Here is a 21,220-nt window from a genome sequence, read left to right as displayed (position 1 = left end):
CTCCTGAGGGCTCTGATTCTCTCCTGCTGAGGGAGGTTTTTGTACGGCGCTCTAACACTGTGTGAATGGAGTCCAAGTGCTCTGACCACAGTAATAATCTGCAGCATCTTCAGGCTGGACTCTGCTGATGGTCAGAGTGAACTGTGTACCAGACCCACTCCCACTGAAACGATCTGGAACACCAGACTGACGAGTTGTTGCCAGCTTGATCAGGAGTTTAGGAGCTTCTCCAGGTTTCTGGGAGTACCAGTGGAGATAATGATTCCTACTAGTCAAACTCTCACTGGCTGTGCAGCTGATAGAGACAGTTTCTCCAGGCTGAACAGACTTTGATGAAGGAGACTGAGTCAGAATTTTATCAGCTGAGGACCCTAAAAAAACATGATAACTTTTTAATTAAAAAATAAGTAAAAACATTTAAATAATTAAACAGTTTAGAAGCAGAAACGTATCAGCAGCTCTTTAATGAAATCTGATGAACTAATATATCTTGCCAACAGCTCAGTGTAGTTACATAAAGTCTTTCTCACCTTGTGCAAGGAGTCCCATTGCTACCAGCATTAAAACAGGTGAAAGCATCTTTGAATCTTTCTTCTCAGTGGCCCTAACAGCGCTGAAGTCCTTTAGTTAACACTAGGGCTCTTAAAGTAGATGGAGCAGTAAGGCAGGGCAGATATGCAAACATGGCCCAGTCACACACACTTCCTCAGGGGACACTTCTCTCTGGAAATGGAGGGTGGGGGGAGTTGGCAGGGTAGGTTAACCCCCACTTGAGCTACAGATACTTCAGCCATTCTGAAAATAGATTTCTCTTACGAGTGTTTTCTATTTTTCTATTTGTTCTATGACTCTCCAGTGTTCTTTGGATTGTCAGATAAAAAGTTAAGAGGCTCATATGAGAGATGTGCCTCATGATATGAGATGAGTTGAACATGACGTAATGTCTCCACTTGTGCTTTCATACTAGATTTAGTAATTCATAAAGCATAATGACAATGTGCATGTTCAGGAAACCCACCTGTGGGCTGGTGATTAGTATTATATTGAGTCGACCGTGGGTCTAATTTATTTGGGCCTCGCTGTGAAGAATACAATCCTGATATGTTTATCAAACACACGCCTTACGAGTTTCATTATAAAGTCAAAGTAGACTTTGAAGTAGAGAGTTACAACTTCACAATAAACTCCTTTTTGAATTCAGGTGCAGAGAAAATGAAGCTTTGCTTCCCCCTGCTGATTAATGTGTGCAACAGCAGCTGTAACACCAGATGTGTCATAAGTGTAATGAGACTCCTGTGTCCTCCTGCTGTGTCACTACTTGTGTGCAGTGATTGTTAAAGCTTGTATTTGATATTTCAGTCTTTGACTTATTTAGCTAATTACAGATCGGACATGAAATGAGGATATTTTAGTATTTATGGCAAAAGATGTATGTACATTTTCTCAATGGTGAAATAAAACAGGACCATTTAACCATTCGCTACCCTAGAATAATAAGGTTCTATCTGCGTTTTTGTCAAAATTGAGTTTTTTTTGCATATTCCTATTCTGGCATAATTTATGAACATTATTTAAGAAGTTTTTTTTTTAAATATATACATTTTGAGTGTTTTATTCTGAAAACAAAAAGGTTCTATCGACAAAGTTATTCTCAGACTTGGTGTTGTAAGGTTCTATGTGTGGCCCAATCATCTTTTGGAAACGCAGATGGAACCTTATTATTCTAAGGTAGCGCATTTCAATTCTCTCTCTATCTGTTAATTTGTCACGCCATAGGGGTCTTCACTAATCACTGTATCTCCACCATTGATGTAGGCTACTCACATTGTTGACATCACCGCTGTCGTTATCAGCCAGCTGTGCTTGAGCTGTGTTCATGACCATGGCAGTATCATGCGTATCGTCGTCAGTGCGGGTGTGACTCTGTCTCGGATATGAGCAGCTGTGGTACATGATGGCTCACCGTTTGTAGAAGCAAAGCAGGCAGAGCTAGTTGGTGTCACTACAAGCTGTTTGTCTGCTGCTGCTGCTAGCAATCGCTAAACTTGGCTTAGCCGCACTTGAAACATTATCAGATGAACTCGACACATTATCAGATATTTCTTCCACTTCCACGGACGAATTCCTTGATAGGAAATTGTGTGTTACCTTAGGTTATTTCTCCCTGAACTTCTCATCCTGCCCTTTCCTCTTTCTTTTCTCGCTGCCACTTAAAAGACGTTTGACGCTTAACTTTGCGACCATAAACGTCACAACACGAAAAATTGTTATTGACAGAAAAGTCACGTGACCTGGAATAATTTGTTCCATGATGGAATTAAGATACATTTTAAGCTGATACTGTAAAGAAAATAATCGTTTTTCATGCTTATTATGAATTGTCATTATTTTGCAATGCCAAGTGATTTATTTTAATTAGCAAAAAAAAAATTAAAAATCGGAAATACGACGAGGCCCCCCTGGTGGCCGAAGCCCTGGGCAACTGCCCGGTTTGCCCGTTCGTCCGGTCCGCCCCTGGACAACAGTATGAAATATACAATTGACGTGAGATTTTAAACTTAATAAACAGAACATTTATAAGACAAGACATTGAATGGTGTGGTGAATTTAAACGGAAAAACTAGATATTGATGTAATTATAAACTGTACATGGATACGAACATTGAACATGCAACACACACACACAAAACACCTGCACCGAGTCCACTAAAGCAGGCAGCATACAGGCTGCAGTGGCGGGTCACACAGGTGTCCCATCACAAATCTACATTAGGCGTAGGCATCAGAATGTCACATGACATCCAGCAGACTAAATCTATGCCTGCTGTGCGAGGTTGCCTCTTCATGGCGTAGAGCTGAGCAGATTTATCTTCAGCTCTCAGGTCCAATCCCTCCAGTCTGAGAGAACTGACCAGAGAGGAAACACACTGCAGCTGTCTGGTGTGTCTGTTTGTTGTCTCCTTTACAGAAAGATCCTACATATAAACTGAGTGAATTGTGTGAAAAGCTAACATACTGTATACTAAATGCTTGATAGAATCACTGATGTTAATCTATGTGAATGTGTGTCTGTTCCATGTGTGGTGATGTATACATATTTAATGTCTCTATTATGAAAGTGCATAGACCACTTATATATGATAGTTTAACTGTGGAACTGTAGTAGCATTAGTCTGACTGGAGTAGAGCTGTGGCAGTTTCCAGACACTCAGTACCAGATGATCATCCAGCTGCCCTGTCCACTGCTACACTTTAAAGGGTTATTTCGTTTTCTAGTGATATATCATCACCATCTCTAAACTGATTAAAACTACTGCTACACTTTAAAGGGTTATTGTTGTCTAGTGATCCATAATCAGAATTTCTAAACTAATTTGTAAACGTATTATTATTTTTACAATGCTTTGTTGTCTAGTAACATATTTGGTCTGATTTTATTTCATTTATAAAATGTGATGCCATTTGGTGTCATGAGGGCCCTTAAACGTTCTTTTCTTCACAAAGTATAGTCTCAGCTTGGTCAGTTCAATCACTCATGTGTGGTTCTGCCTTTTTATATCAAGCACTACTCTTAAAGATCCACTATGGAATCCCTACTCGATAACATATCACTCTTTTATAGTTGGGTAGACAGCTATACGTCACTTATAATACTTCTACAAACTATGTGGGTATCAACATGCTCAAACACGACAGAGGAAGGTATTACAGTAACTGGTTGAGACCCAGTTCTGCATTCTAGTGCCCACTATTGGACATAAACTATATTGCACCTGTAGGGAGAGACACCCCACCCGGTTTTGAACCCTTGTCAAGGTTACAAACATGCACCCTGACCACAACAGTGTTTAGTTTAGTTTATATAAGTGAGAGCACTCCATCACACTGGAACCATTTAAGTGAAAGAACATGGTACAATAGGTGATTGGATACATCTAATTATGCGTTGTAAGATGCAAACCCTGGAGACAGGAGGTACACCCATTCACTACTTCAACATTTCTGTTATTACCATTCATTTGAATAAAAAGCATCTTAGTGTTTGCAGACTTGTACGGAGGGTAAAAAAAAATATATATATATAAATATCTTATTTTAATCCAGTATTTTAAAATAATCAGACTTTGCTAGGCTGGTTTGAGTCTCCCCCATTTAATGATAGGATCTTTATAGTACTTTATATAGTTCCAAAATAATCATCAACACTAATTAATCTTTACAGTGTAGATAACAATAAATGTAGAAAGTGTCCAATTGCTAAGAAGCTCTCAGATTTGATACAAATCTGATGGGAAAAAATGACATTAAAAAAGAATGACATACACAACATTATGTCTGGAGGACTCATACATTATGCTTATATATTCAGTGGGTGTGTTTAAGTTATTCCTTCATTGTTTTGGTGTGAAAGCCCCAGTCAGTCTCTGCTAAACCCACTTCCACTTCATTCAGCTGAGCTAGGGAGTCTGGATATGGATATACTATGAACCAATCCACTGGACATGGCTATAAAACACTAGACTAGATTAGATTAACAGACAGAACAGATCGTCCAATCAGAATGAAGTGTTCCTGAATGGAATATACTACAGTAATTATACAACAAGTCATAAGGAAGTGACTCTTTAGTAGCCTGCTTTTCCAATGTAGAGGACAAAGGTGTTTGGAGGAGTTTGCATAGATGCGACTTCTGAGAGCTTTGAAACCCAGCACTGTTTGTCCACATATGTAGGTAAGTGTAAATATAGTGGGGAGATCAGCTGGTGTTTAGAGAGCATTATGTAAGTTCTTCTGCAAAGGTTCGTTGTGTGTAGTATGTTGACAGCGCAGTTTCTCAACACAGCTATTGGGCGGTAACACGAGGTGGTTCAATAATTTAAAGAAAGTTAGGATCAGGTGAAATAATTGGATTAGTGCTTTTGATGCTGTTAAAATACGTGTTTCTCTCAAAATAGTAAGTACTTGTTTTATGATACAGTCTGCATACTAAACTGTAAGTTCTATAAGTGTGTGTTTTATGGGTAGACATGGACTTTGGCACAGTCTAGGACATAAAGAAGGGCGTTGTGAGTAGCTGGAGGTGAATATGAATGATTAACATGATCACATGCTTCTGGGGAGAGAGATGGTGACTGTCTGAGCTGCACATAGGGGGGAGTGAGTGGGCTTCTTCTTGATGAGTGGAGACTACCAGTGTAGACCTGTGTTTGTGTCACTTGCCACAGGGTAGGACTTCTTAGTACAATATTGTTTTTGTAATCAGACTAACATGATTTCTAGATGATTTGCTCTTGTTCTATTACTAAACATAAACATTATGTCGTTTGATCCACAACCTGTAAACACACATTATAATAGCACTTGCACTAGGCAGACTAAAGGTCAATTCTACTAACATATGTCAAACTGAAATGCAGCTATATGAACAAAATTATTTTAGATGTGCAAACCTATTTAACCAACTAACTGGCTACCGCTATAGCTAACTGTTTGAACATATTCATACTGTAAGACTACCAGGTAATAAGAGCCTTGTAATCTTGTAACTGCAATATGGGCCTAGTAGAACACAGAAAGAGAAATCAGAAAAAGGAAGGAGGGTTACAGTTTTTAATGATCGGATACACACAATTTTGACTGCTTTGTTTTGCTTTTCAATCGCCTCACACAATAAGCACAACCACACACCCAATGAGCAAAAACATCAGATCCATTGCAAAATGAAACACTCTAGTAAAATCTATACACTCATTTAACAAAACCATATTTTGCTACCATATGAAACACACACATTGCATATACTGAATTCTGTTTGTACCACTTACACACTTCTGTTATAAACCTAAAACACTATTAGCAATACTACTTCTCAGTGATTAGAGCAGTGTAAGTGCAGTACACAGAGAAAGTGAAAATACACAATACAGTAAAAAAACTACCCAAGACCAATGCAGATGAAAATATTATTTACGTAATTCTCTCCATATACCCAAATCAGTCAACATGTCAACATGGAGAATCACAACAAAACATGTCCTAGTTTTCATGCTACTTCAGTAGTGTGCATAACACTGTAAGCTAATATCAGACAAAGGTGAAAAGATGTTTCCAATACAGGTTACAATTCCATTCACAGTAAAATGTACAGATTTGTCAGTGTCGACAGTGTTGACTGAGAGACCTGATGGATATTACGTACTGTATTGAAAATGGCATGGTCACCGATAATGTTTGCTTGAATTTTGAAAGCATTACGTATTTGCCAAAAGCATGTTTATGATCTCTATATCTTGTTCTTGCGTGAATATGGGCCTGTCCTCCTTTCAAGTTTACTGTATTTGATACATTTGGTCTTCTTCTTTTTTGAGTACATTTTCCTCCTGCTACAGGTCTTCCTCTTCCTCTACTTCCACCTTGACCTCAGCCTCATAGCATGGCCTCGGCCTCTTCCTCCTTCTCCTCCTCTGTGGATTCCCCCTCTCACCCTCACTCTTCTTCTTTTGACTCCTTCCATTTTGGTTGAAGACAGATTACAGTTACTCATCTGCTGCATTTCTATAGTGCTTAAACCTGTTTGTTGTGTCTACAATTAAGCAATCATGTGTTTGGGCACTTGATGGCTGTGTTTATTTGACCGGCTCTTAAGGTGTGGTAACTTGACAGAGTGTTTTGGAATTGCAAGGAAGTGACCTCTTGATATACGTCTGTGTCTAAAGCATAAAAGTGTGTTTAGTGCTTTGCAAATCACTTGTGTGTATGGTTTCGCAAAAAGTGTGATGTTTAAATGTGCTTATAGTTGTGCAGATCTGAGCCGTTGTTTTGCTCCTTGAGTGAAGGTTTTGATAATTGTGTTACACTTTTGATTTTAGTGTGTATCCGATTGTAAAAAACTGTAATAGAGGTTGGGTATGTTTTGGTCTGTTATTGAAGCTAAATATCTGTATTGCTGTTTTATATTGAGTGAAATGTACGTAAATCTAGGCAGAAATTAATTGTAGCAAATTGCTTATTGAGCACAATTAGATCGTATTTTTAATGTACTGTATATCCAACAGGAAGTGACTGCAGCTCTGCCTCCATCATGAGTCATCATAGAGACTCTGCTGGAGGACATGGAAATACAAGGTGAGGAGTGTGTGTGTGTTTGTGTGTGTGTGTGTGTGTGTGTGTGTGTGTGTGTGTGTGTGTGTGTGTGTGTGTGTGTGTGTGTTTGTGTGTGTGTGTGTGTGTGTGTGTGTGCGTGCGTGCGTGCGTTTGTGTGTGTGTGTGTGTGAGTGTGTGTGTGTGTGTGTATGTGTGGGTGTGTGTGTGCGTGTGTGTGTGTGTGATTTTTTGTAAAGAAGACCTTTTGTATTTTATATCTGATCACACCTGAACATTGACATTCTGCCTTCATTTACTGAAGACCAACAACCCAGAAAGGGAGAGCAGACTCATAGGAAGCACACATATAGCACACATGGCGCTGTCTAAAAAAGAGCATTGATGTATATTCAGTGACGTACACAGCTGCACTACAAATTATGCCTTTTTTCTTTGTAAAGCCGAACTCAGAAATGGAGGCAATTCTATACTGCATCCAGCTGTGTGTCTATGAAGAGTGACATGTCAAATGGTCGGCCCATCAACTTCAGTGAAGGAGAAATTCATCCTGATGCCAGGTATGAACAATTTGCACAGTGGTTTTATGTGTACAGAGAATGTGAGTAAGAGCAGGTGGACTACAGTGTTCACCTTCAAAAAGGATGCTGATTAAAGACAGCCCATGGCATGCAAGGCCCGTCGTCTATCTGACTCACATGAACATTACCCCATTAGAATCAGAATTAGAATCAGAATCAGATTTTATTGGCCAAGTAAGTTTGCAAAAACAAGGAATTTGACTTGGTAAACTGACTCTCAATGTGCTTACACAAAATATACATCACAACAATACAAAACAAACACAATACAAAAACAAACAGTGCAATGTAGTTTAAGAAAGTATTTACAGGAGCTTTGAATTGTTACAACAATAGTGCAAAGAAGAAGTGGAGAGTGCAAGAAGTGCAGGGATAAATATGCTACAGTGGATAAATATGTATATGTGAAAAGGGGTGAGTTGTTCAATAGTGAGACGGCGAGGGGGAAGAAGCTGTTTTTGTGTCTGGGCCTCGTTTCCCGAACGCGCACTTAGCCTAAAAAGCACTTGAAATCGCTCGTAAGAGGATTCCTACGTTGCAGACGGGTTTCCCAACGCCACACTTAGCTTAAGTGTATCTTTCGCTGAGAAGAATTCTACGTGTGGTCAGGACCAGTAGTAACTTCACACTTAGCGATTTAATCCACCAGGGGCGTCGTTCGACCGTCGTTTGGAAGAAAGGGGAATTAAAAAAAAAAAACATGGCTACTTGAAGCGAGGAATATTTTACATGAATAAAGCTATCTACACAACTTTTTATATGTTTATAATGACTCGGTTTGATCGGAAATGTGCTACGCGACCAATGCAGAGTATTTAGGTCTTGACTGAAGCTTTCAAACAGTAGTTTGATGGCAAATTTAGCGCTTATGCCACCACTCCATTGGCTTATATGGTAGCTTCTAGCTAGATGGTTGTATATTATGTAGAAGAAATCCAAACGATGTTTCTGTGTATAGCACATCATGAGAATGTCATTGTTTCACCTGCCTATTCCCATCAAAATAGAAATAAAGAATATTGAGTATTTGAAAATAAAGATTAGGCTATACAAAACTAGTGCATTGCCCGTAGGAATTATGCATTCTGTAGTGTTAGCAGACGTAGGGCTGTTGGGTAGTGTAATGGCAAGACATATTTGCACTCCACATAGGTACAGGTTACACTGAAGTATTATTGTGATGCATGTTTCCTTTTCATTAAGAAATGTGTTAATGGTAGCCTTTTTGGAGAGTTACCAACAAATAAAGTTTGAGATTATGTAGTGGATGCAGTTGAATATACTGTAGATGTCAACGTTGCTGTCTAAACTATAAACTAAATGTCATAAAGAAAGACATTATTTAAAATGAAGTTATGGTTGAAATAGGATCACTTCTTTATTGTAAGGGTAAGTGTAGGGCAAGAATGGTCATGCAGTTGGACTCAAATGTAGGTTAATTTTATTGAATGTATGTAGCCTACTGTACTGTATGACTTTGAAGATGCTAGCTTTGACAGCCCACTCTCAGACAGATCGTAATAAATGTCCTTACAATGGGAACACAGTTTAAATAGGCTTCTCTGCTGGAGATGGCGTTACTATCCCCGCCCCGAATTTAGTGCACATTGCACGTTCGATGCACGCATAGGCTAGCTAATTTCACAGCAATTAACGTAAACAGGTTAACCTGACGTAAACAGCTCCTAAGAGCTACTTAAGAACTCGTGCACGTTGCGCTCGTGCACCTGACTTTAAGTTGATGGTTGGGAAACGCACGTAAATACAAAGTGCTACTTAGTGTACGATGTCGCGAAAATCCACGTAGGCCGTTAAGATACATCGTTATCGGGAAACGAGGCCCTGGAGGTTTTTGTGAACAGTGATCTGTAGCGCCTACCAGAGGGGAGGCGTTTGAAAAGTTTGAGTCCGGGGTGTGAGGGGTCTGCAGTGATTTTTCCTGCCCGTTTCCTGACTCTGGCGGTGTACAGGTCTTGGATGGTGGGCAGGTTGGCACCGATCATCTTTTCAGCAGACCTGACTGTCCGTTGGAGTCCGTCCTTGTCCAGTTTGGTGGCCGATCCAAACCAGACACCCCATCCATTATACCATGGCCTGAAAATATTGTTTAATAATGTTGAGGGGTCCCTTTGATATGTGTAGCCCCAGGGCCCTTAGTGTTCATAATGTGGCCCTGGATGTGTACAGAGTGTGTGAGTAATGTGAACAGGACTACAGTGTTAAAAATGGAACAGATTTAAAACAGTATAAGTCATAGAGAAATGGGGACCTGAAGTTAACAACAGACTGGTTATTCATTCATTAATTTGTCACTTAAGAAAATTTTAATGTGAACCATATTAGAAAAGTCTCATATGCTGGTGCTCCTCAGTTAAATGGCTGTACTTTTTCTCAAACAGTTAACACAGTTGAATATCTTTGTAATGTCAACAGAATTGGTCATAAGACTGTAAAAGGTGATTGATCCTTAAAAATCTATTCTCACAGAGGTGTGAAATAGGAAGCACACATACAGTATAGCACACATGGCGCTGTCTAATAAAGAGCATTGATGTATATTCAGTGACGTACACAGCTGCAAAGCATATTATGCCTTTTTTCTTTGTACGCCAAACTCGGAAATCAAGGCCAGACTCTCCTGCACTCAGCTTTGCGTCTTTGAAGAGTTTTTGGTCAAATGGTCAACCCATAAACTTCAGAGGAGAAATTCGTCCTGATGCCAGGTATGAACAATTTGCACAGTGGTTTTATGTGTACAGAGTGTGTGAGTAATATCAGGTGGACTACAATGGGGTGCTGATTAAAGACAGCCCATGGCCTGCTGTCTATCTGACTCACATGAACATTACCCATCCATTAAACCATGGCCTGAAAATATTGTGTGATAATGTTGAGGGGTCATTTTGAATAGGTGTAGCCCAAGGGTCCTTAGTGTTATTAATGCGGCCCTGGATGAGTGTGTACTGACATGGGACATTGAGCATGGGACACAGAGTGTGTGAGTAATGTGAGCATGACTACAGTGCTCATCTTTAGGCCTTAGGAGGCCCAGGCCTGTTTGTCTTTTTTAGGAAGTCCCACACGCCTTGATATTTTTGTATGCTTCTTCTAAAAGTATTGATGCACAAGTGGCATATATGATTATATTCTAAAAGATCTCAGCAAACATTACATGAGAGTAAAAGGAATGAAGTAAAATACAATTTAATTTAAAGACTCTGCTGGTGGACATGGAAATACAAGGTGAGGAGTTTGTGTGTGTGTGTGTGTGTGTGTGTGTGTGTGTGTGTGTGTGTGTGTGTGTGTGTGTGTGTGTGTGTGTGTGTGTGTTTGTGTGTGTGTGTGCGTGTGTGTGTGTGTGTGTGTGTGATTTTTTGTAAAGAAGACCTTTTGTTTTTTATATCTGATCACACCTGAACATTAACATTCTGCCTTCATTTACTGAAAGACCAACAACCCAGAAAGGGAGACCAGACTCTCCTGCACCCAGCTGTGTGTCCATGAAGAGTGACATGTCAAATAGTCGGCCCATCAACTTCAGAGAAGGAGAAATTCGTCCTGATGCCAGGTATGAACAATTTGCACAGTGGTTTGATGTGTACAGAGTGTGTGAGTAATATCAGATGGACTACAGTGTTCACCTTCAAAAAGGATGCTGATTAAAGACAGCCCATGGCATGCAGGGCCCGGCGTCTATCTGACTCACATGAACATTACCCATCCATTATACCATGGCCTGAAAATATTGTGTGATAATGTTGAGGGGTCCCTTTGAATAGGTGTAGGCCCAGGGCCCTTAGTGTTCTTAATGCAGCCCTGGATGAGTACAGAGTGTATGAGTAATGTGAGCTGGACTACAGTGCTCATCTTTAACCCTTAGGAGGCCCAGGCATATATGATTATATTCTAAAAGATCTCAGCAAACATTACATGAGAGTAAAAGGAATGAAGTAAAATACAATTTAATTGTTAACACACCCTTACAAAAACTTTCATTCAGAGGTGCTCAAGTTTGTAAAAAAAATAAGGGTAACACGATTCCAGGATGCTTTATTTGGTAACACTTTCTATTAAGCCCAGCGTTATAAGGCCCTATAAGGACATTATAAGGGCCTTAATAATGACTTATAGCGATTGCTACAATGACTTATAGCTACTTTATAACTGCGTATAATGTCTTCCTGATGACTCATAATCACCTTTATGATACATTATATCAGCTCATTATGAATGGTTATAATTAAAGACGGAATAATGCATTATAAATATGTGACTGTCGGGTAACACTTGCTATGAAGCCTGCCTTTATAAGGTCCTATAAGGACATTAATGATGACGTTTAAAAGTAGCTATAACTCATTGTAGCACTCTTTATAACTATGTTTAGCATCTCCACAATGACTCATATCCACTGCTCTGAAACGTTATGTCAGTTCATTATAAATGGTTATAATCTAAGATAAAATGATGCATTATAAATATGTGATCATAGGTTTGTGTGGGTAATCATGAATCCTATGAAGCCTGCATATATGAAGCACTATAAGAACATTCATAATACCTTTAAAAACTAGATAAGTCATTGTGGCACTCATTATAACTATGTGTATAGGTCTTCACGGCACATCACAACCACCTTTGTGATATATTATGCATATTCATTAATGGTTATTATATATGATTATGAGTCATCATGAAGACATTATACGTAGTTATAAAGTAGCTATAAGTCATTGTAGCAATCGCTATAAGTCATTATTAAGGCCCTTATAATGTCCTTATAGGGCCTTATAACGCTGGGCTTCATAGAAAGTGTTACCAAAATAAGAAAACATTGTAAGTATTTCGGACAGAGACTTTTGAACTCTGAACCTTGTAAACAAAGGAGGTAGCTTTCCATATGTGAGTTTAGCATTCAGAAAGTGTGTCTGGTTTCACTACTTCGTATTTAAAATTTCAGAGTGACCTGTTCCTCTCCAAAACTAGTGTACCTACTCAATGCATATTGATGAGTTAGGTGAAAACAACTTTGGACACCTCGGGTCAAAAACAATGGCCATTATGTAATGGCCCTGGAATGTCTTTTTCAGACCTCTACCACCTACAGGTTTTCTTGCCAAATCATGACCTGATCACGGAATTACCATCCCCTTCTCATATGAATAGCTGTCATTTGCAAGTGGGGCCGGTCTTGAGGACCTGAAACCTCACTCAGAGACTGAAATGTGCAAGGCATTAGTTCTGTTCTCCTTACAAAGTGATTATTTATATTTTAGTGTCGAAATTGTATTTAAAAGTAAATGGTTCAAGGTTTCTGTGGGTGTTCTTTTAATGTCTCTAGGACAAAACTTTGCAGAGCTTTAAAGGCATATTGACAACAAGAAAAAATGTCTGCACCGGTGGGAAAGGGCCTCCTAAGGGTTAAAATGGATCTGGATCTTTAAAATGGAACAGATTTAGAACCATTGAGACATGGGGACCTGAAGTAAACAACAGACCGGATATTCATTCATTAATCTGTAACTTAACGTACACAGCTGCAATACATAATATGCCATTTTTCTTGGTAAAGCCGAATTCGGAGGCCAGACTCTCCTGCACCCAGCTGTGTGTCCATGAAGAGTGACATATCAAATGATCGGCCCATCAACTTCAGAGAAGGAGAATTTCGTCCTGATGCCAGGTATGAACAATTTGCACAGTGGCTTGAAGTACAGAGTGTGTGATTTAATATGAGCTGGACTAGAGTGTTCATATTTAAAATGGATGCTGATTAAAGACAGCCCATGTTATGCAGGGCCTGCTGTCTATCTGACTAACATGAACATTACCCCATCAATCAGTGGCGTGCACAGACATTTTGGGGGGCAGGTGCTCAGGGGGGAAGGGAAGGGCACTATTTAGCGAACGCGGAACACCTTATTATAAAAAAGTTACACGCACATGTTTTTTTTGTGATCAAATGTTTTTTATTTTTTATAACAATGAATTCATAAAGGAAGAGCAAAAAAGCAAAACATACATATTAAATGTAAATAAGTCCATATAAGTGGCCAGAAAATCAAGGAGACAAGAAAATAAAAACAACATAATAAAAATACACATACACCAATATATGGAGGACAGAAAAGAGACAAGAGACAGACATACATGACATACAGACATAGGGACATAGACAAATGGATGGGACTTAACTAAAATATCTTTGGATTAAGGCTTAGGTTTACACCCTTTCTTTCAAAGAAACAGCAATACTGTGCCAAGTAGCTAAAGTTTTCTCTGAAGCACCATTAATTCGAGCTGTTGACAGCTCCAGGTATATAACGTCCAAAAAGGAAAGGGACCAGGCTTTGATTGACATAGAGTGAGGCGGTTTCCAACGTGTTGCAATCATTTTCTTGGCAGCAGTCAGTCCAGCAAAAATTACACGCTTTTGGGTTTTAGACAGTTTTAAGCTAGACAAGTCATTCAAAATCAACATCTTCACAGTAGGAGGCACAGTAACATTAGTCAAGGTAGATAATTTGGATGCAACTTGGTTCCAAAATAACCTGGCCGGAGGGCAGTCCCATATCATATGAAGATATGTGCCCTGCACCTTCAGTGGACATAAGGTACACAGGGGGTCATTGACAAACTTCATGTGGTGCAATCTGACAGGGGTGAGATACATCCTATGTATAAAGTTGTAATGAATTTGCTGGTGATCTGGATTGCGTGACACTTGAGAGATGTCAGACCACACATCATGCCAATCAAATTCTTCATCTAATTCTGGGCAGTCTCTTTCCCAGACCCGTTCCACAGGAAGTGTAAAGCGGTCAGGTATCACCAAAAACTGATAGAGTTTGGAGACCATACCTTTGGTTTTAGTCTGTAATGTAAAAAGTTGCCGAACAGGGTGAGTGGGTAAACGGTCCTGCCAAGGGACACCGTACGCTTTGAGCGCTGATCTTAACTGTAGGTAAAAGAAAAAAGAAGAACCTGGCAGATTGAATGCATTTTTTATATCAGAGAAAGAGAGTAGTCCATAATTATTAAAAATATCTTTTAGATAGCGAACACCCCCTTGTTCCCACTGTGGAGAAGACATAGGTCTCCCACCAATAAGAAGTGCTTTATTTTTGAATATTGGAGAAAGGGTATGCCAAATGTTTGAAATATGACAGTGTTTCTCAACCATTCTCCAGGTTCCAATTAGATGAGAAATTACGGGGCCAAAGCGCAGTTGGCATTGTTTATTAGAAATATTGACAAAAAGCACATCATGGAGATTCCATGGCTCTATCATGCTGCTCTCTAAAGAGCGCCAGGAAACTGAGATGGATGGGTTAAACCAGGTGAGCAGAGGCCTTAGGACGAATGACCAGAAATACAATTTGAAATCGGGAACAGAGAGACCACCGTCCTCCCTCCTCCTCTGCAGAATGGACATCTTTAAGCGTGGCCGCTTTCTTTTCCATATAAATTTAGAGACGGCAGATTGAAGCTTACTCCAATAATCAGATGGAGGGGGAAGAGGGACCATGGAACTGACAAAATTTATCAAAACAAAACATGCAAACATTCATTTTTATGATAGAAATACGGGCTTGAATAGACATGGGAAGACTAATCCATCTGTCCATATCCTTCAAAACATTAGTAAATGCCAATGAATAATTGTGCTTGACAATCTGGTTTAAGGATGGAAAGACCTCAATTCCTAAATATTTTAACTGCCCTACTAGTGGTATATTAACAGGGGTGACTGATTTCCTGGCACTATCGTTTAAGTGCATAAGCGCAGACTTTGACCAGTTAATTTTGAACCCTGATAACTTCCCAAACTCCTCACAGATGGATAAAAGGTGGGGTAGAGACTGGGTGGGATGTTCAAGAAACACCATCACATCATCTGCAAATAATGAAAGCTTGTGCTGTGTATCACGAATACATATAGGTGAGACCATGTTGGACAGACGAACAGCCTGGGCAAGAGGCTCAAGAGAGAGGACAAACAGTGCAGGGCTCAATGGACATCCCTGGCGGGAGGACCTACTGACTGGAAACAAAGAGGAGAAAGTTTGACCTGTTAACACTTGTGCTGAGGGGTTTGAGTATAGAACTTTCACCATTCCAATGAAAGTGGAGCCAAAGCCCATTGCCTCGAGGACAGACCATAAAAATGACCATTCTAATCTGTCAAAAGCTTTCATTGCGTCAAGTGACAGAAGTGACATTGGTGTCTCACAGCCTAGTGCAGCATCAATGATATGCAAGAGACGCCTGATATTATCTGATGCCATCCTTGATTTTATAAAGCCTGTTTGATCAGAACTGACTAATTCCGGCATGTGGGGCTCAAGACGAAGAGCAAGGAGCTTTGCAAAAATCTTTACGTCAGAGTTTAAAAGACTAAGAGGATGGTAGCTAGAACATTCAGTGGGGTTCTTGTCTTTTTTCATAAGTAAAGAAATCAAGGCAGTGTTAACATCCCTTGAGAATCCACCCTTTTCAATAGAAAAATTGATCATATGAAGAAAGAAAGGACTCAATTGTTCCCAAAAAAACACATAAAACTCCGGCGGGACCCCGTCAAAGCCTGGAGAACGGTTTCTGTTCATGCTTTGCACCGCCCCTCTCAACTCCTCTACGGAGATTGATTTATCAAGGCTAGTTGAGTCCCATTCAGAAAGCTGGGGCAGATCTAGTTGGTTCAACCATGCATCAGATACATTTTTGCCTTAGGTGACTTCAGATTGATACAGGTCAGAATAAAAGGTTTGAAATGTTTTGTTTATTTCAATAGGCTCAGTAGTGATATCACCGTCCTCAGTTTTAATGGCAGGTATATCTGAGAAAAACTCACTTGTTCTAATTTTCATGGCAAGCAGATGACTAGGTCTAGCGCCATGGAAATAATATCGCTGTCTTGTCCTGTGGATTTGAAATTCAGATTTTTGCTTTAAAATATTATTAATTTCTTTTCGGACCAATGAACGCTCTAAAGCCACTTGATCTGAGAATTTGAGCTGCAGAATAGAATCGAGCCTGGTGAATTCAGCTTCCAGGTTCTCTAGCTGTAGAGACCTGGCTTTCCGCATATTAGAGGAGTAAAATACTGTATTACTCCTAATGAAACCCTTTATCGCGTCCCATAAAACTCTGGGGTCATCTACTGAACCAGCATTTAGGTCTGTAAAAAAACTTTAATTCTGAAATGAACTAAGCTGTAAAGGATTCATTTTTTAATAAAGATGTATTAAAGCGCCATCTAGCTGCACGCTTGGATAAACTGCCCAGTGTGGTGGAGCAAAAGATGCCTTTGTGGTCAGATAAAGCAATTGGAAGTAACACTGCCTTATCGATACTATGAAAAAGTTGAGGGGATGCAAAAAGAAAGTCAATTCTGGAAAATGATTTGTGTCTTCCTGAGAAAAAGGTGTAGTCTTTAGAGGATGGATTAACTGTCCGCCAGATGTCTTTAAGGCCCAAACTATCAGCCCATGATTTAAGAGCGTTAGTGGCGTGGCCCTGCTCCCTTGAGGCTGTTGCGTTAGATCTATCAACAACTGGGTCCCACACGGCATTGAAATCTGCGCCAACAACGAAAGGATAATCAGTCAATTCTAACATTTCAGTTGTGAGGGTATTGTAGAAAGCACTGTCAAAAATATTTGGAGCATACGCGGAGATAAGTGCAATTTTTCTAGCATGAAATTCTACTTTAGTGATTACAATCCTGCCTGCATCGTCTGCCCAAGATGATAGCACCTTAAGGGGGAGATTCCGTTCAGCTACTATGGCCACACCCTTCGTTTTAGAGGTGGCAGCAGAAAATGCTATGGTATGATAAAATCTATTTGCCAGACGCCCGGCATCTGCGCGTAGTAGGTGTGTTTCCTGTAGCAAGGCTATGTCAACTTTCTTATTCCTCAGTACCCTCAAAGTGCTTGCACGTTTATGTGGAGCATTCAATCCGCCACAGTTCCAAACCAAAAACGTTAGTTCACCCATTATCAAAAATGGATAGCTCAGAGTGTTGATACGTTACTGAACACATATCACGATCGCCTTCAATTTCCTTAAAAAACAATAACATTGCATCCAAAGTTAAGTCCCTAGTTACACAAAACATATACGACGTAGACAAACAGTAACACATATTAAAATAAATGAGGGGGGGCGCGAGGGGAAATAACATTAATCTTAGCATAGGTCTGTGATCAAGGTTGGATATGGGGCAGCTAAAGGGCTAAAGGCACCAGCCCAAAATAGCACTACTAGCAAACACAGTAACTAGTTTCGATTCACAACGGATCAGATAACAAAAGTATTGAGAGCAGAACACAATGACTATAACACATAGTCCTAAATATTAAGCAAATCACAAACAAACATACCATGAACATTCAATAGCTGAACAGCACCGTAAATGTTGAAACAAGCTTACCGCCTTATTTTGATCAAACGGATTAGCCGTCTAGTTTAGCGGGTCCAAGCAAGAAGAAAATGATTCCGATAGAAAGCAGGTAAATACAGAAGAAGAAAAACACAGTGTGGAAGTTCATTGCAGAGTAAACCATTGGGTCACATTTGCAGAGGATCCAAGCTCCACAGGTAGTTATTGCGGGGAAGCGATGTCATCATGCTCCCAACGGTCTCCGACTTTGATCCACTTAATGGCCACTGTAGGGGTTATCCGTCGTGTTGGCGGGGTCTGGCTGTGGTCGCAGCATTGATGGAAGCAGCAGAATTCACGTAGTCTTCAGCCTCCCTTGGTGAGGTGAATGATCTGTACTGTGCACCCTCCTTGATTTTCAGCGTTGCTGGATAAAGTAGGAAAAAGTCCAGACACTTGTTCCGAGCTGTATCCATAGCTTGATGGAATGCTTGACGGCGCTTGACAGTGAAGTTGCTGTAGTCCGGAGAGAAACGGACTTTCCGGCCTTCAACCATAAGCAGGTCTTTTTTAGCAGTACGCAAAATGGCCTATCTTGTAGTATAGCGGAGAACATTGAAAATCAGAGTACTACTGTCACCCCGTTTAGCGTCACCGTAGATTCGATGAGCACTCATTACTCATCAACAGGCACGTCTGCAAGAGCAGGGAACCATTTATGGAGGGAGTGTGTGAGGTAGTGGATAGCATTAGATCCCTCCAGTCTCTCTTTCAGCCCAATGACCCGAATGTTGCATCTTCGACTTCTATCCTCCATATCTGCCATCTTCAGCTCTAGTTCCCCAAAAGCTTGGTCATGGCCATCAAGAGCACTGCAGTTGTTCTCCACCTTACATTTGAGTTTTTCCACATCTGATTTCACGTTGCTTATGCTAGCAGTTAGCAATGCTAGTTCAGTATGGATAGCACTTAGCTTCTGGACATTCTCCATTCCCACCTGTTGGATCTGGGCAAGGCGAGGCTCGAAGTAGCTTTTTTGCTTCTCCATTAAAGAATCGACGATGGAATCAATGTCCTGTTTAAAAACGTTGTTCTTCGAAGCCATAGTGGATGAATTAACTTTGGTAAGCACGAATGAGTGCAATTCTGATACTAGTTACTATAATAAAATCAACAATTCGGCAAGGCTGGGCTAGGAGCTAAGGACTTAGGCTGCCATCTTGTCCAGCTGATCACGTGACTCTTTACACGCACATGTTGAATGAAATTTTACTTTTATTTGTATCATTCTCTAAACGTGAGTTTCCTATAGAAAAAAGTCACACCACCAACAGATAAAATCCACATCCTATATTAACTACATACAGTCATTGTTAAGTCCCAAGATGAACTCTAGACATCTCGGCGAAGTAGATAAACTTCACTTTGCCCTTTTTTCAGCCTCTCTTTTCTTGGCATTGTGCTGCAATTAGTAAATCAAAATCAATATACAATTAACAAAGAGACCAAAAAGTACGAGCAGAAGGAGTTAGCTGCTAACTGTTGTCATTGAATAGGCCTACAGATGGGCATTTTTCACATGAAGAACTTCCCGTTTTTTTCTGCCACAAATAAATGTGTTAATTTATGTTGCCTGACAAAACCTATACACGAGAAAACGTTCGTCCTAACACATTTGCAGATTTGCAATTGCAAACTCTACCAAAATAATTTGTAGCCTAATAAGCCTATGGTCGTCCTTGCGTTATCTGTCATTGGGCTATTCAGCGTAAAACTTTATCAGGTGACCAGTCGGCTAAAAATGCTTAGTTGTTTGTTGCTGTATGAGACATTTTACTGCACAACAAAATTATTAGGCTACACGTTGGGCTTAGAGGGTAAACTATACGATTTTACTTGATCTGTATGTTATCTGGCTGGTGGGAACACGGGAGAAGATGCCTGTCTGCGACCGTGCCTGCTATGCTGGAGACGCTTCTGTTTACTGAAGCGCATGTGGTGCCCTGCGCGTACCAGCGCGAGTGCACGTGACAAAGGAAGATAATTGAGTCTGTGCAAGGGGGACGTGGCTCATTTTTGGGGATTGTTTCAGTCGTTTTTAATCCCTTAGGTTTTTAAAAGATCATTTCAAAACCGGCCTCAGTAAAATGTTAATAATATAAAAAAATTAAAAAAAGTTTCAAAAGGGCATTTTCGTTGATAAAGGGCAAAAGTCCTGGTGCGTTAGCACCACCTAGTGTCTATGTGTGCACGCCACTGCCATCAATTATACCATGGCCTGAAAATATTGTGTGATAATGTTGAGGGGTCCCTTTTGAATAGGTCTAGCTCCAGGGCCCTTAGTGTTATTAATGCAGCCTGGATGAGTGTGTACTGACATGGGACATTGAAATTGCCATAGTCTACCCATGAATTTTAGGTTTTTTAAGACAGACATTACACATCATGTAAAAAATCTTGTTGAATATCAGGAAATACAATGTCAGCCCTAGTTTGTTAAACTGATGTGTATATAGGGCCATGTGAGGAGCTGAATGGAGATCAATTTTAAACTGGGAGATAATGACGTTGAGTCTCAATGGTTCTCATGCTCAAACCTGCTTTGCATGTGTATTTGTCTGTGTATGTACTGTTTGTGTGCAGGCAGTGGCGGTTCTACATGGAAATACGCCCTGGGCGAGACCCCCTCCGAGCGCGCAAAATTAGATCTCGTGTTTGTTGAGTTGAAACCGATTTATTGTTGTATAATCATAGGCAGCAGAATAGCAGACTAACAAATGTAAGAGTTATACCACCAATTAACATTAGCCCTTCATCATTATATGGATACCGTAATCAAACATAGAGAACATAGTGGCATACCTTTATGTTTTGCTCGTTTCTCCTCTTCTTCTGACGGCACTGTCACTCGTACAGAAGTTAAGCGTAAACCAATTCACCTTGCCCTTGGTGACACATAATCGTTCAGTATTACCTATTTGTATAAACCATTTCACACAATTCAGAAAAACTAAAAACGTGCAGGAATTATAGGCCTGTAATTATAATATTATGAATGTGCGGTTTTTGCAAGAAAGTCGAGGCGTGACTAGAGCCTACAGTGGATAATTATAATAATAATAATAATAATAATAATAATGATTAATTTTATTTT

The 21,220-nt window shown here is 40.0% G+C and overlaps 1 gene segment (V, D, J or C); it reads right to left on the bottom strand.

Moving 5' to 3' along the window:
* Window positions 1-51: 51 nt before the first annotated feature.
* LOC308381713 (immunoglobulin kappa variable 2D-28-like) lies at window positions 52-549 on the bottom strand. The segment is given in 2 exons: window positions 531-549; window positions 52-371 (listed from the first exon to the last, which is right to left on the bottom strand).
* Between the last annotated feature and the right edge of the window lie 20,671 nt (window positions 550-21,220).

This window comes from Sprattus sprattus, assembly GCF_963457725.1.
Source record: "Sprattus sprattus genome assembly, chromosome: 20".
NCBI lineage: Eukaryota > Metazoa > Chordata > Actinopteri > Clupeiformes > Clupeidae > Sprattus > Sprattus sprattus.
Note: the sequence above shows the minus strand (reverse complement) of the source record. Positions and strands in the feature narration are given on the sequence as shown.